The 13,536-nt window shown below is 50.2% G+C and overlaps 1 protein-coding gene across 3 annotated transcripts in view; it reads right to left on the reverse strand.

Moving 5' to 3' along the window:
- The window catches only part of NCKAP5L (NCK associated protein 5 like), a 32,339-nt gene extending 20,423 nt beyond the window's left edge, over window positions 1-11,916 (reverse strand). The window contains exon 1 of one of the 3 annotated variants that reach the window (XM_011283918.4): window positions 11,803-11,916. The gene's annotated coding sequence lies outside the window, so the exon portion shown is untranslated. The remainder of the gene's footprint in view (window positions 1-11,802) is intronic. The other 2 variants (XM_011283916.4, XM_011283915.4) reach the window with 2 other exon arrangements.
- Window positions 11,917-13,536: the final 1,620 nt, after the last annotated feature.

A 13,536-nucleotide genomic window follows, 5' to 3' on the forward strand; every position in this document is an offset into this window, starting at 1 on the left:
CGTAGTGTAATCACAGATATATGCAACTGTGACAACTTCAGAATGTTTTCATTACCCTTTAATTAGCATCCCCTCACCCTCAACCCTAGGCAACCAGTAATCTATTTTCTGTCTCTATAGATCACCCTATTCTGGACATTTCATATGAATGGAATCGTAGTAGAGGTCGTCTTTGTGAACGGCTTCTTTCACTTAGCATGTTTTCAAGGTTCATCCACGTCGAAGCACATATCGGTACTACACTCCTTTTTCATGGCCAAATAATATTCCATTGTATGGCTATGCTATCAGTTGTTCATCCATTCATCTGTTGATGGACGTTTGGGCTGTTTCCACTTTTTGGCTGTCCCGAATAATGCTGCTACGAGCATCTATGTGCAAGTTTCATGTGGATTTATGTTTTCATTTCCCTTGGGTATATACCTAGGAGTGGACCTGCTGGATCCTATGGTAACTTTAGGTTTACCTTTTGGAGGAACTACCAAGCTGTTTTCCAAACTGAATGCACCATTTTACAGTCCGGCCAACAGTGTACAAGCGTTTCTCCGTTGCTCCATGTCCTCACCACTTGTTATTGTCTGATTTCCTGGTTTTAGTCACCCTAGCAAATGTGATACGATATCTCATTCTGGTTTTGATTTTTAGTTCCCCAGTTAGTGATGTTGAGCATCTTTTCATGTGCTTATTGGCCATCTGTGTATCTTCCCTGGAAGAATGTCCATTCAGATCCTTGTTCATTCTTAATTAGATTATATGGGGTTTTAAAATTTATTATTATTATTATCATTTTAAATGTTTATTTATTCTGAGAGACAGAAAGAGAGCTGGGGAGGGGCAGAGAGAGAGAGAACCCCAAGCAGGCTCTGCACTGTCAGTGCAGAGCCTGATGCAGGGCTCGAATTTATGTACCCGTGAGATGGTGACCTGAGCCAAAATCAAGAGTTGGACACTTAACCGACTGAGCCACCCAGGTGCCCCAATTATGTTTTTTTTTTAATTGAGTTGTATTCAAAATATATATAAAAAATCCTCACAAGTCTCTTATATATTATTTGCAAGTATTTTCTCCCATTCTATAGCTTGTCTTTGATGGTGACCACTTTCTCCTGGATGACTTTTCCCTTTTTTACGATGCTCCTCCCTGCCCTTGCCCCAGCCATCTTGTACTTCTACTTCTGTGTGTATTTTAAAACGTAGCATGGTTTTGTAGGGTTGTGTATACACACACACACTTAAAAAAAAATAGACATAGCACCATGTTCTTCTCACTGTTCTATACCTTTCTTTAGAAAAACAATTAAACAAACAAACACCCAAACCACAGACTTTATTTGGCTTTTACCAGTTTTTCCACTAATGTCCACTCCACTGATGTTTTCTAATCCAACATCTAATCTAGGATCCCACACTGTATTTAATCACCAAATCTCCTTATTCTCCTATGATTCATGATAGTTCCTCAGTCTTTGGTCTTTCATGACCTTGACATTTTGGAAGGGAAGGGAATGGATCAGGTCAGTATTTTACAGAACGTTCCCTTATTGGGGTTTGTTTGATGTTTTCTCCAGTTAGACTGAGGTTCTGAATTTTTAGAAGGAATACCATAGAGGGTGCCCTTCTCAGTGCATTATATCAGGGGTATAATGTTGCGACGTCTTATGACTGGTGAGGTTAACCTTGACCACCTGGTTAGACGGTATCTGCTAGTGGGTTTATCCACTGTAAAGTTACTATTTTTCCTTTTGTAATTAGTAACCAGTTTGGGGGGCAATACTTATTGACCACGCAAACACCCTGTTTCTTCTTAAAATTCTCACCCACTAATTTTAGGATTCATCAGTGGATCTTGCTTGCAGCAACTGCTGTAGCATTCTAATGATAATTTTTGATTGCCTTCATTCCTACACATTTGTTAATGAGAAGTTTTCTATAAGGAAAAGCCGTCCCTTCACTGACACTGATTTACCTAATTACATATTTATATTAGCACAAACTCATGGATATTTTATTCTTTGGATTATAATCCAATAGTATCATCATTGACTTCATTGCTTAAATTCCAGCCTTGATCATGGAGAACTCTTTCAGGCTGGCTCCTGTATCCTTTCAACATGCCCCCATATAAAGAAAATGTATTTACTTAAAAAAAAATTTTTTTTTAACATTTATTCATTTTTGAGAGAAAGAGAGAGAGAGCGTGAGTGAGGGAAGGGCAGAAAGAGAGGGAGACAGACAGAATCCGAAGCAGGCTCCAGGCTCTGAGCTGTCAGCATAGAGCCCGATGTGGAGCTCGAACACATGAACCGTGGGATCACGGCCTGAGCCGAAGTCGGACGCTCAACTGACTGAGCCATCCAGGCGCCCCGAAAATGTATTTACTTTTTAACATCTGCTTACTTTCTGGCACCATAAAATGTTCCAGACTTATCTTATATTTTCCCTGCCACAATCACTTTTCCAAGAAGCTCCACCAGAGCAATCATCTTTCTAAAACTGTAAGTCTAATTGTGTCCCTCCTGCCTCAAATCTTCCCATGACCTCTGAGTGCCTCGGGGACAGACCAAAGCCCTCAGCACAGTCCTGGAAGCCCTGCCCTGGCCCCAGAGCAATTCTCCTGAAAAGCTGTCCTGAACTGATGCTGCCCACATTGATCTGTCTTCTTGAAGTGCCTCCTGCAGGACCAACTGTACTGTGTCCTGTTCTCCAGTCCTCCCCTATGAGGAAGACGGGACTTCCCGGGCTATCAGAAGGGGAGCTCCCCGAGGAGGAGCCCTGCCTACATAATTGTACCCCCACTTGCTGCCAGTGCACTGCTTCTGTCCACGAGGCCCTGAACCTGGTGATCTCCTTTCATTCCAGACAGAATAAGACCAGAAAGAAGAGATGGTGGGCTCATCAGGGTCTCTTCAAGACCCCCAACTGCGCCCCCCCCAATGGTTCTGAGGGCCCATATGACAAACCATGCTGAGAGGTGAGGAAGGGATGGTTTCAGATTTGTCCCTATCCAAGCCCTCAACCCACTCCCAAGCCTCAGTGGTTCCTTCTGGCAAATGGGACTAATCTATTTATTTTGAGGATATTTCCAAACAGATCACTCAGTGGGAGTCACAACACTGGGTACTGGGGGGCCACTCAGAGACGGATCAGTTCTTCTCACCTCTTGGGGCTTGCAGTCTGTTGGGGGACATAAGACATGTAGGTGATAGCTGTACTGTGAAGGAAGTCCCATGAGAGAATTTTTTTTTTTTTTTGAGAACTTTAAAAATCAGGAGAGAAATAGTAAGCTGCAGTTGAAACAGTTTTTTCAGAACTCAAGGCATCAAGTGAAGTGGGACTTTATAGACCCGTAGGGTTTAGGGACACGGGAACGGCAAGGGGGTCATTCTAGGCAAAAGGCAGGCATAAACAGAAGAAGGCAGAAATCTGTGGGTGTGTACGGAAACAGAATGACTCAGTGCAGCTGGACTGAAGGGCATTTGAAGGTGAGTGTCTCCTGGTCCCCTGGCCCATGCCAGTTACTAACTCCTCTCCTATCTCCTGACCCAACAGCAGAGTCAGCATATTTTCAACACCCTGGGTGTAACCAGAGACACGTGCTGGGTCCCACAGGAAGAGCTGAGGCAGAGAGGCTCCTGGAGGCAGCAGTAGAGGCGACTGCTGAGTTGACTACTGGTACATCAGCGATCCGCTCTCAGGTCCAAGAGGAAAAGGGCCTGGGAGGCTGCATCGCCTGATGGCTCTCAGGCTGCACCTGCAGGCCCTACCCTCCCAGCCCCCAGGGCTGACTCCCCCAGCTTCCTTTCTTGGCCTCTTTCTTCAAAGGGAACAGGCTTTGGCCAGCCAAATGCCTTCCACGTCCAGGCGGCTTCAGTGTTGACTTCGTGGTTGTCATTTGGCCAGAGCGCGGAGGTGACCTCCTAAGCTACCAGCTCTGGCAAGAAGAAAGCAGCCTTCCCTGGGAACAAAAGTAGCTCTGGCACACTCACAAATCCTCACTCTCTGCTCTTATTTGTGCCCACAAATGGGAGTGAGACTTCCTGGATTCCGGTTCTGGCTCGGCCACACCGAAGGACCCTGGGTGAAGCCTAGAACCTTTCTGGGACTCAGTTTTCCTATCTGTAAAATGGGATGAATTCTCTGACTTCTCTCCTCCTGCAGGACATAGAAGGATGAGATCATGTCTGGAAAGGGATTGCAGCTGAGAAGACAGGTCCCCTCATGTGGGGTAAGGGGGTTGAAGGTGAGGGGCTTGGCAGGGCTTTTAGGAGAAGCCCTTGGCTTTGATTCTGCCTTCCTCCCACAGGGCCCACAGGCTTCTCAGGAAAGCAGGGGGTGGGGGGCGGGGAGTGGGGAGAGGAAGGGACAGCAAAGCCAAGAGCTTTAGCCTTCTTCCAGTCCCAGGGACAGGAAGTGAGGTGCCGTCTAGAGAGGAAGTGAGAAGCAAACACCCCCCAACTTCCCCTCAGCCTGCAGTGGAAAGGAAGGTTCCAGCTTCAGCAGCCTGCAGGCCCAGAGCTGGGGATAGAAGGCGGTGGGGTGGGGGTGGGGAGGAGGCCTTATCCATACCATCTGACAGAGAAAGGGGTTTCTTGTTTTGGACATAATAAAAGTCAAGGGGCCCAGGACATCCCACAGACTGGGAAAGAGGTCAAGCTGAAAAACCCAGCCTTCCAGGTCACGTGGCACCACATCGCAGTCCTGGGCCCAGACCCTTGCTCCCAGCTTCATACTGTGCCATACCATGTGCCCCGCCCCCCTCGGCAACACATGCACACTCCCACACACACCAAGGTGGACCAGGTCCTCTGATTACTGGTTCTTCCAATATATGCCCTTTCCTTAGCACAACACTAGCACATAGTAACTGCTGGACAGAGCTTGAGAATTCCTCAGAGGCTGGTTTTGGCCTAAACCTTGGCATCTGAATGAAGTTTAGTATACGAAGCTGAACAAACCCTGCTTATGGCCTGGGGCCAACTGGGGGGCCCTGGGTGGGTGGTAAAGATCGGAAACCAGAGACCTGACGGAGATGGAAGGAAAAAATCCATGCTCACCCAGATATTGCCAACAGGTACCAGATGAAGACAATATATGCTATCTGCTATCATTTGGGTAAGGGAAGAAACCTAAGAATACGCATTACATTCGTTTTGTGTATTCTTTTTTTTTTTAAGTTTAATTTTTATTTATTTTGAGAGAGAGAGAGAGAATGAGCAAGGGAGAGAATGAGCGGGGGAGGGAGAGAACAAGAGAGAGGGAGAGAGAGAGAATTCCAAAAAAGCTCTACGCTGAGCATGACATGGGGCTCAATCCCACAACCATGAGATCACGACCTGAGCTGAAAGTAAGAGTCAGTGGCTTGACCAAATGAGCCACCCAGGTGCCCCTGCGTAAAGACATTCTTGAGGGCTATGTAAAAAATAAGTGATTATCTGTAGAGGAAAAGAGGGCGGAGGTGGGAGCACAATTTCTCAACGTATACCTTTTTGTACCATTTTGATTTTTGGACTATGTTAAAAAAATGTCTAATGAAAACCTGCAATACGAAACTTAAAAAAAAAAAGAAGGTATAACCACTTTCCCAAGTGATTTCTTTTTTTTTTTTTAATTTTTTTAATGTTTATTTATTTTTGAGAGAGAGAGAGTGTGTGTGAGCAGGGGAGGGGCAGAGAAAGAGGGGGATACAGAATTGGAAACAGGCTCCAGGCTCTGAGCTGTCAGCACAGAGTCCGACACGGGGCTGGAACTCATGAGCCGTGAGATCACAATCTGAGCCGAAGTTGGATGCTTAACCAACTGAGCTACCTACGTGCCCCTCCCAGGTGATTTTTAAAGCTCATCCCAGCTGGGGATATTAGAATGGGGAATATGGGGACATTCCCATATTAGAAGTAGGGACCAGGTCCCTGGGACAAGGGAGTGGTGAGGAGATCTGGCTAGATGAGGCCAAAGGACACCAGTCTTCACTCCCTTTCTTCCCGTAATGCTCTCACTGAGCTAGGAGACAGGCCCTTTCACACCCAGGCTGTGGTGCAGTATGGTAGCACCAAACTATTCAGAAGGTGGTCAGGGCCGCTTCCTCCTGGGTTCATTCTAGATCGCACAGGGCAGAGGCAAAGGTGGGAGGTTGGGCAAGGGGAGAGTTTGGGGCAGATGGGAGTACGTTGGGGTAAATGACACCCGGGAGTACCTACGGCTGCTGCGGACAGGTTCTGGGGGTGTCTCAACAGGTCTTAATATCTATCTAAAAGGACCATAAAAGGACCACCTGCAGCCCCCACATCAAGCCAGCTAGGGGTAAAATGAATCAGGCCACAGAACTGTGCTGAGAATCCTAGGGCCACACCCCAGAAGTTCTGGGGCCCCTCACAGTCTCATCTAGGAACAACCTCATCATTCTACCCAGGGAGGGACAATTTCAAGCCCTTCATGACAGTGAGAACTGTAGACGAGTGCCCCAAGCAGCACCCACCACCACTCAAGCCTTGCAGGCATCAGCATGAGAAGCAGAATGGGGTCCTCTCTCTTTTTAAAATATCTATCTATAGGGAACCCTGGGTGGCTCAGGAGGCTAAGCATCCATCCGATTCTTGATTTTAGCTCAGGTCATGATCTCACAGTTCAGGAGTTCAAGCCCCACATCAGGCTCCATGCTGACAGTGTGGAGCCTGCTTGAGATGCTCTCTCTGCTGCTCTCTCCTTCTTGCTCAAACATAAGTAAACTTAAAAAAATTTTTTTAAATAAAAGAAAAATAGGGGTGCCTGGGTGGCTTGGTCAGTTAAGCGGCCGACTTCGGCTCAGGTCATGATCTCACGGTCTGTGAGTTCGAGCCCTGCGTCGGGCTCTGTGCTGACCGCTCAGAGCCTGGAGCCTGTTTCAGATTCTGTGTCTCCCTCTCTCTCTGCCCCTCCCCTGTTCATGCTCTGTCTCTCTCTGTCTCAAAATAAATAAACCTTAAAAAAAAAAGAAAAAAGAAATAAAATAAAAAATACCTATCTATATGCATATAGATAGATATTTTTTTTAATTTTTTTTTTTTACATTTTATTTATTTTTGATAGAGAGAGACAGAGCACAAGTGGGGGAGGGGCAGACAGAGACAGAGACACAGAATCCGAAGCAGGCTCCAGGCTCCGAGCTGTCAGCACAGAGCCCGGCATGGGGCTCGAACTCACATACCACGAGATCATGACCTAAGCCGAAGTCGGACGCTTAACCAACTGAGCCACCCAGGCGCCCCTAGATAGATATTTTTTAAAAGCTTGGTGAATACTGGAGAAATCCCAGAGCCCAAGGACAGCTATAAGGCCCAAGTGTGCCTGGCTGTGCTCTTCTCAGCGGCTGCTGGATTTGTAGAAATCAGTAATAATAGCAATGATAATTCACCTTAATAACAGCCTGGCCTCCTCAGGCTTCTTTCATCTGTGTTAACTCCCAGAGCTGGGAAAATGGTAATTATTGAGCGAGTGCCACACCCCAGCTATGATGTGTTATTCATCCATCAGCACAGGCTGGGAAACTGAGGCCCAGGGAGGCTTTCCCCTCACACAGAACTAAGAATACAGGAGCTGAGGGCCACTGGGTAGTGAGGAACTGAAGGTGCTGGTTCCGTTCCTGCTGCATTTTGGGCCAGGGCCTCTGATCTTGAATGTGTGTGGACACTCACTCTGCCAAAGTACTGCAAAGCAGATCAACAGCTGCTTTGAGCACCTCTGGATCTCCGCAACGCACACAGGCACTGCAGGGTAAGTGAGCGCTCAGCCCTCCCAACAGCCCCACACCGCGGGCGCCATCTGCAAAGTGGGAACAAGGGGCATCTTGCAGCTGGGAGGGTGGATCAGATCAGAAATATGTCTAGAAGTGGGGAGACTACTTCTCAGGGAGTCAAGCCCATCTCTGCAACCCCCTTCCAACTTTGGCACTGATTTCAAAATAACGAGACCCTTCTTATAGCAAGGTGGCATGGTCTGTCACTGTTGTAGAAACCTGCCGAGGAGGTCCAGCTGGCCTGTGCCCTCCAGAAGGGCAGGGGAAGGTAGGCAAAGAGTCACAGACGACTAAAGATCTTTTCCCACCATGGCCATGGAGGGAAGCAGCAGAGGCTCAAATGAGGATGGGAGGGTCAACACAGAGGCACTGCCTGTGCGGAGCCATCCACAGCCTATGTGCCTGGTACTGTGAGAGATGCTGGGAACAGACACAATCTCAGCCCTGGGGAAACCGCAAGGGCCAAGCCAGGAGCAACCAATGACCTTGTCCTCCAACCTTCCAGGGCAGGGCCTGGGGAAAAACATTAAGGGTGGTGCTCCAGGGGATTGGAAGTTATTTTTCTTCAGCATGTTAGAGCTGACCAGAGCCCCTGAGATAACACTCTGACCCTCCAAAAGTCCAGCTCTCCACAATCTCAGGTTCAAGAAATGCCCTCTCTGCTTTAAGTTTGGCCAGGCCCCTCATGCATGAGAAATTAAGGCAGGCTGGAACCATGTAAAACACTAGACCAGAGTCAGGAGCCCTGCCTCTGACACTCATCATTGCATGAATCACTTCCCCCTCTGGACTTCACAGTTTCCCCATTTTTAACACGAGGGCGTTGGACTAGATGTCTCTAGGATTCCTTCCAGCCTATGACTATGTTGTTTTGATGTGGTGGCAGATCCCAGGTTGATTTACATAAATTTGCATGTTCAATCAGAAATCCCAAACTCCAAGTATAGAAAATCCAATCAGTCCATTAGTGCAGCCAGACTAGGGCTGGAGGAGCCTGCCAGGTTCGGGTGAGGATTGTCAAAGCAGACTGTGGTAGTGGTGGTGAATTGGGGGAGGAGCCGGGGGAAGCAGGGCGAGAAGTGGCATTTGTTCTAAGGGATGCAGTTCTGGTGAGCCACAGCTGACGGGGCCAGGGTCCCCTCTTCAGCTATCAGGCAAGGGTCCTTTCTCCTCCTGCTTCTAACGGGGCCTCTGGCTGGCCAGCCTCGGAGCCACACCCCAAGAGGAAACAGCAGCCTCTGCCTAGCAACAGCCGCATCCTTCACTCTGACAGGGACTCCACCATTAACCACTTTCTGGGAAACTGACCTCCCTGGGAGCTTCCATTCTCCTATCCAGGGACTCCTCACAGTGAGGAAGGTTTCCTTGGGGTCTAACCTAAATACCTCCTGTTGTAGCTTCAATCCACGGGCAGCAGGGCCCAGGGAAGAGGGCTCCCCAGGCCCAGGAGAGCTAGCAATGCAGGAGAATGCGTCCCATGTCTAACCAATCCCACAGCCTCTCTAACTACCACCTCCTCTAACATCCCCCTTGGCACCTGGGAGATCAAGGATGAAAACAAGCAAGGAAAACGTGAAGGCTTTGGCTCTTGGGCTAGAGAGCAAGTCCCAACCTGGAGAACCTGACTCCTGAGAAACTGTACCCCCAGGAGGGAAGGAGGCTGGGAAAGGTGGGGCTGGGGCAGTTTCTCCCTGCTGCTTGGCTGCCGTGGAAGGGCTTGGGAGGCTGGCTGGACTGGGTAAAGGCAGCAGGGAGGACTCCTTAAGCCCACTGCCTGGGGACTGGGTAGGGAAGAGGGGTGGGGGAGGGCACAGGTGAGGTGAGTAGGGCCAGGGAGTGAGATGGGCAACAGCAGCAGGGCTCTCGTCCTCTTCCCATAAGAGGGTGGATGAGTGTGCTGTGCTCCCTGGCTCAGATCCTAAAACAAGTCCCAACAGCTGAGATGCAAACTGTCTCCTGGGAATCTGCTTACCCTACTGGCCCTTGGCTGCCGCCCCTTCTCTCAACTCCTCCCCAAAGGCCCAACTCAAAGACTGGCCTGCCAGGATGTCTCAGCAGAGGCCTTGATGGGTGGGCCAAACTCCAGCCAGCAAGAGTTCATACCAATCCACCAAGAGTAAGCAAGACAATGGCAGAAGAAGCGATTCTTCTTAGGCAGAATAAGGGAGTCTGCTCCTCTCCACCGAAGGTTCCAGTCCTAAGCAACTATGACTTAGAACTGTATCACCCAACATCTACCCCTTCCAATTTCAAAGCCACCCTGCCAGAGGACCTTTCTACCTTTCAGATTCACTTATCAGTGGAACCACACAATGTCAAAAAGCGAAAGGGAATGTTAGAGCTCTCTAGTGCAATTGCTGAATTTTATAGATAGGAGAAAAAGAGCCCCAGAGAGGCAAGCTCTCTTGGCCAAAGTCACACAGCAAGCTGGGAAGAGAAGACACCAGTGCTTCTGACTCCCAGTCCACAGAGATAGCAGCCTGGTCCTCATATACATTGGTTTCTGCCTACTGTGGAACAGCCTTCTCTGCAGCCCAGGCCATCTGCCTCTCTAGGTTCCCACTCTGTTCCAAAGACCTAAACTGGAGAAAGATGCTGGAGTGCCTGAGCCACCTCATGCCGAGACCACAGACTTAGAAAACAAAGTTGAATTATGTGGGAATAGCTCCCCAGACAGGAACACACGTTTCTCTGAAGTAGGAAACCCACTAACCCTAGGCTGTTCACAGAAAGTCAGGGAACCAATACGAGAAGTGAATTTTGTGTCTCCCTTCTTGAAAGACCAGGGGTCTTGGAGTCAGCTAGCATAATGTCTTCCAAGAGAGGGTCTGCAACAAGACAACTAGGCTGGGTTCATTTTTTCCAAAAGTACTGTCCATAGAATGGTTAGACACTGACTCCCTCTCTCCTGTCCCCCAGGACCACCCCTGTCCCAGGCATCTTCCTCCAGCCACTACCTCTGGCAGACAGTTGTGCTTAGCCAAGAGGACCCGTGGAGAGGGCGAGGGTGGTTGGGAGGGAATAAGAGGGGTTTGCCTTCACAGCCAGGAACCCATCAGTGTAAGACCCCCCTGGTTCCTCAGAAAGGCGAGCATTTGCGAAGTAGCAGCTGGCAGGCTGGATGGATAGAGCTGAGAACCTGGAAAACCAGGCCTGCGGGAGGTGAGGGACCTTCGTGCCCTTGGGGCAGTGCCAGGACTGGAGACATGGGGCCTTGGGCCCAGAATAAGGAGAAGGGGGCTGGGGTTCGGTGAGCCGCTTTTCTAGTCGGCCTAGGCCAGGGGAGTGTCGGGCACAGATAAATTCTCTGCATTCTTCTGGCACCGCAGCCAGGACCCAGAGAGCCTTTTCTGCAGGCGCTGCCCTGGCCCCACACCCTGCCCAGCCCTTCTCCCTTCCTCAGTCTCTCTGTAGTGTCCAGCCTCCCGGCCCCCGCCTCCTTCCTTCCCGCAGCCCCTCAAAGCCACGGAAGGATTGTTCCTAGAGACCCTGATCTCTCCGCCTCTCCCCATCTTCCCCACGCCCTACCGCCCCAGGCCACGGGGACTGCAAGGAGGGCGAAGAGGAGCCCGGGGCTCGCCTCCGCGCCTGCGCTTTGGGGAGAGCCTCCCTCCCCCCTGCGCAACAACCCCGCACCGCTAAGCGGCACCCGGACAGTGGGATGCGGGTGGGGTGGGGTGCGCAGCTGGGGCAAGGTCAGTGCTTTCAAAGAGGGAGGGAGACCGGCCCCCGGAACATCCCCCTGTCCCGAAAGTTTCCCTTCCGGGGCCATGGAGTGTGCGCGAGGATGGCGCGGGGGGCGGTAGGGGGTGGGGTAGGGGTGGACAGAGTCGCAGCCGGACCCCCCACCCCCACCCCGGGACAGTGCGGCGGGAGGGAGGGGCAGGCAGCTAGGTCCGGGCAGGAAGGCGCGCCGCCCCCTCCGACCCAAGGCTGCCACGAGAGCCTTACCCTTCAAACCGCCCACCCCCAGCCCAGAGCTTACAGACCCTCCACTCGCCGCCTTTTAAATCCCAAGTAGGCCTGGAACTCACCGAAATGAGGTGCTGAACTGGGCCAGGGCAGGCCGGATCCGCCGGGTCCATGGCCGCGGCTCGGGGGCGGGGGGCAGAAGAAGGGGGGTGCTGGGGCCGCCTCTTGATGTCAAGGCTTTAAAGGGGCCAGTGAGCCCCGCCCCTCGCCGAGACCCCGCCTCCCTCCTTCCGCACAGCCAATCCACGTTCGCCCTGGATGCGCGCCCCTCCCAGCCCCCCTCCAGATGTTCCCAGGACGAGAGCTAAGTCCGGCCGTCCGGAGACCGCCGCTTCCGCCCCGGTGGGAAGCACCTCCCCTCCCCCTATAGAGAAACACTCTCCTCTGGCCCGGTGGGGTCCGGTTTGGTAAACCTTCCCGGTGCAGGGGGTAGAAGAAGCCGCGCTGGGCTGGGCGGGGGTGGAATGGGGGGCATCTATAGCACAGAAAACTAAGTAGGTACGCGCGGAGCCACGGGCATGCGCATCCGCTTCTGTGGGGCTGGGCGTGCACGTGTATGTGTGGTTGTGAGCCTTGGTGTTTGTAATTTGCCTTCCTGCTTACGTGTGGGGTGTAAATCTATGGGAAGACGCTCGAGTGCCTCCTTGGCCTTAAATGCTCCCTCCTCACTTTTCCTCCTCCGGATCGGTATCGGGTCCTCCCAGTAATATGGAAAACTGGGCGTTGGGAACGGGCTCCACTCTTTAGAGTAGCGCTGATTTCCTCACTGGAAGAGGTTAAGGCTGAGCAGAAAAAGGATATAACCTTGTTCTCAGCCACTTGCTATCTTGGTGGAGACAAGTAGAACTACCCTCAGGCTTAAAAGAAGAAAGCAAACACCCACCTAGGCCCCTGCAGGGCCTCAGAGCTCCCTTCAGTATCATTCTCATTGGTGCTGGATTAAACTTCTATTTGCCCTTGTCTGGATACCGTATAATCTTCACAAACTGCATCATAGTGACTGGCCTGTTAATGCAAGTTCTGAATGGGGTTCTGCAGAGAAATACAAAGGGCTCCCTAGCCCATTTTATTAACATTGCTTCTGTTGTGGGTATACACGGAAAGTAGTAATGCATTATATTAGCCCAATAAAGGAACATAAAAGCTGAGGGATCTTGGGGTGCTCACATTGTCTAGGATTAATTAAGAGTTCCTCTCTGAAGGAGAGAGGACTTGGGAATGGGATTTGAAGGGCAGAGAGAACTTGAGCAAATTCAGACAGGGTAAGGACACAAAGCGACCTAGGTAGGAAAGAGCAGACTAGTTGCATGGGACAGTGAGATCACTTGGTAGGGTGGGAAGTAGAAGTTAGCGGAGGAGGTTTTTGTACTGAGATCAGAATGAGGATATGGATTTGACAGGACAAGTGATAAAGAAGTCATTTTGGGTTCTTGAGCATAGAAATGAGTGCCTGAGGTCAATTATTGGAGCCTAAAAGATGTCATAATGGTTCTTCGCACCAACTCTCTCACCTTTGGTTTAAAACAAACTTTATTGATTGATTTATCCTTAACATACAATAAAATCTTAGGCACAGATCTTAGGTGTTTTGTTTGGTGAATTTCAACAATAACATACACCGATGGAACACCCCGAACAAGAAACTGAACCATCACCCCAGAAAATTCCTTCATGCCCCTTTATATTTACAGTGAACTACCCTGCACCTACCACCACCCACCCCCTGCAACCTCCTGAATTCCATCACCATAGTTTTGTCTGTTCTTGGATTTCACATAAGTGCAATCAAATAGTAT

This window comes from Felis catus, chromosome B4 (genome assembly GCF_018350175.1).
Source record: "Felis catus isolate Fca126 chromosome B4, F.catus_Fca126_mat1.0, whole genome shotgun sequence".
Classification (NCBI taxonomy): Eukaryota; Metazoa; Chordata; class Mammalia; order Carnivora; family Felidae; genus Felis; species Felis catus.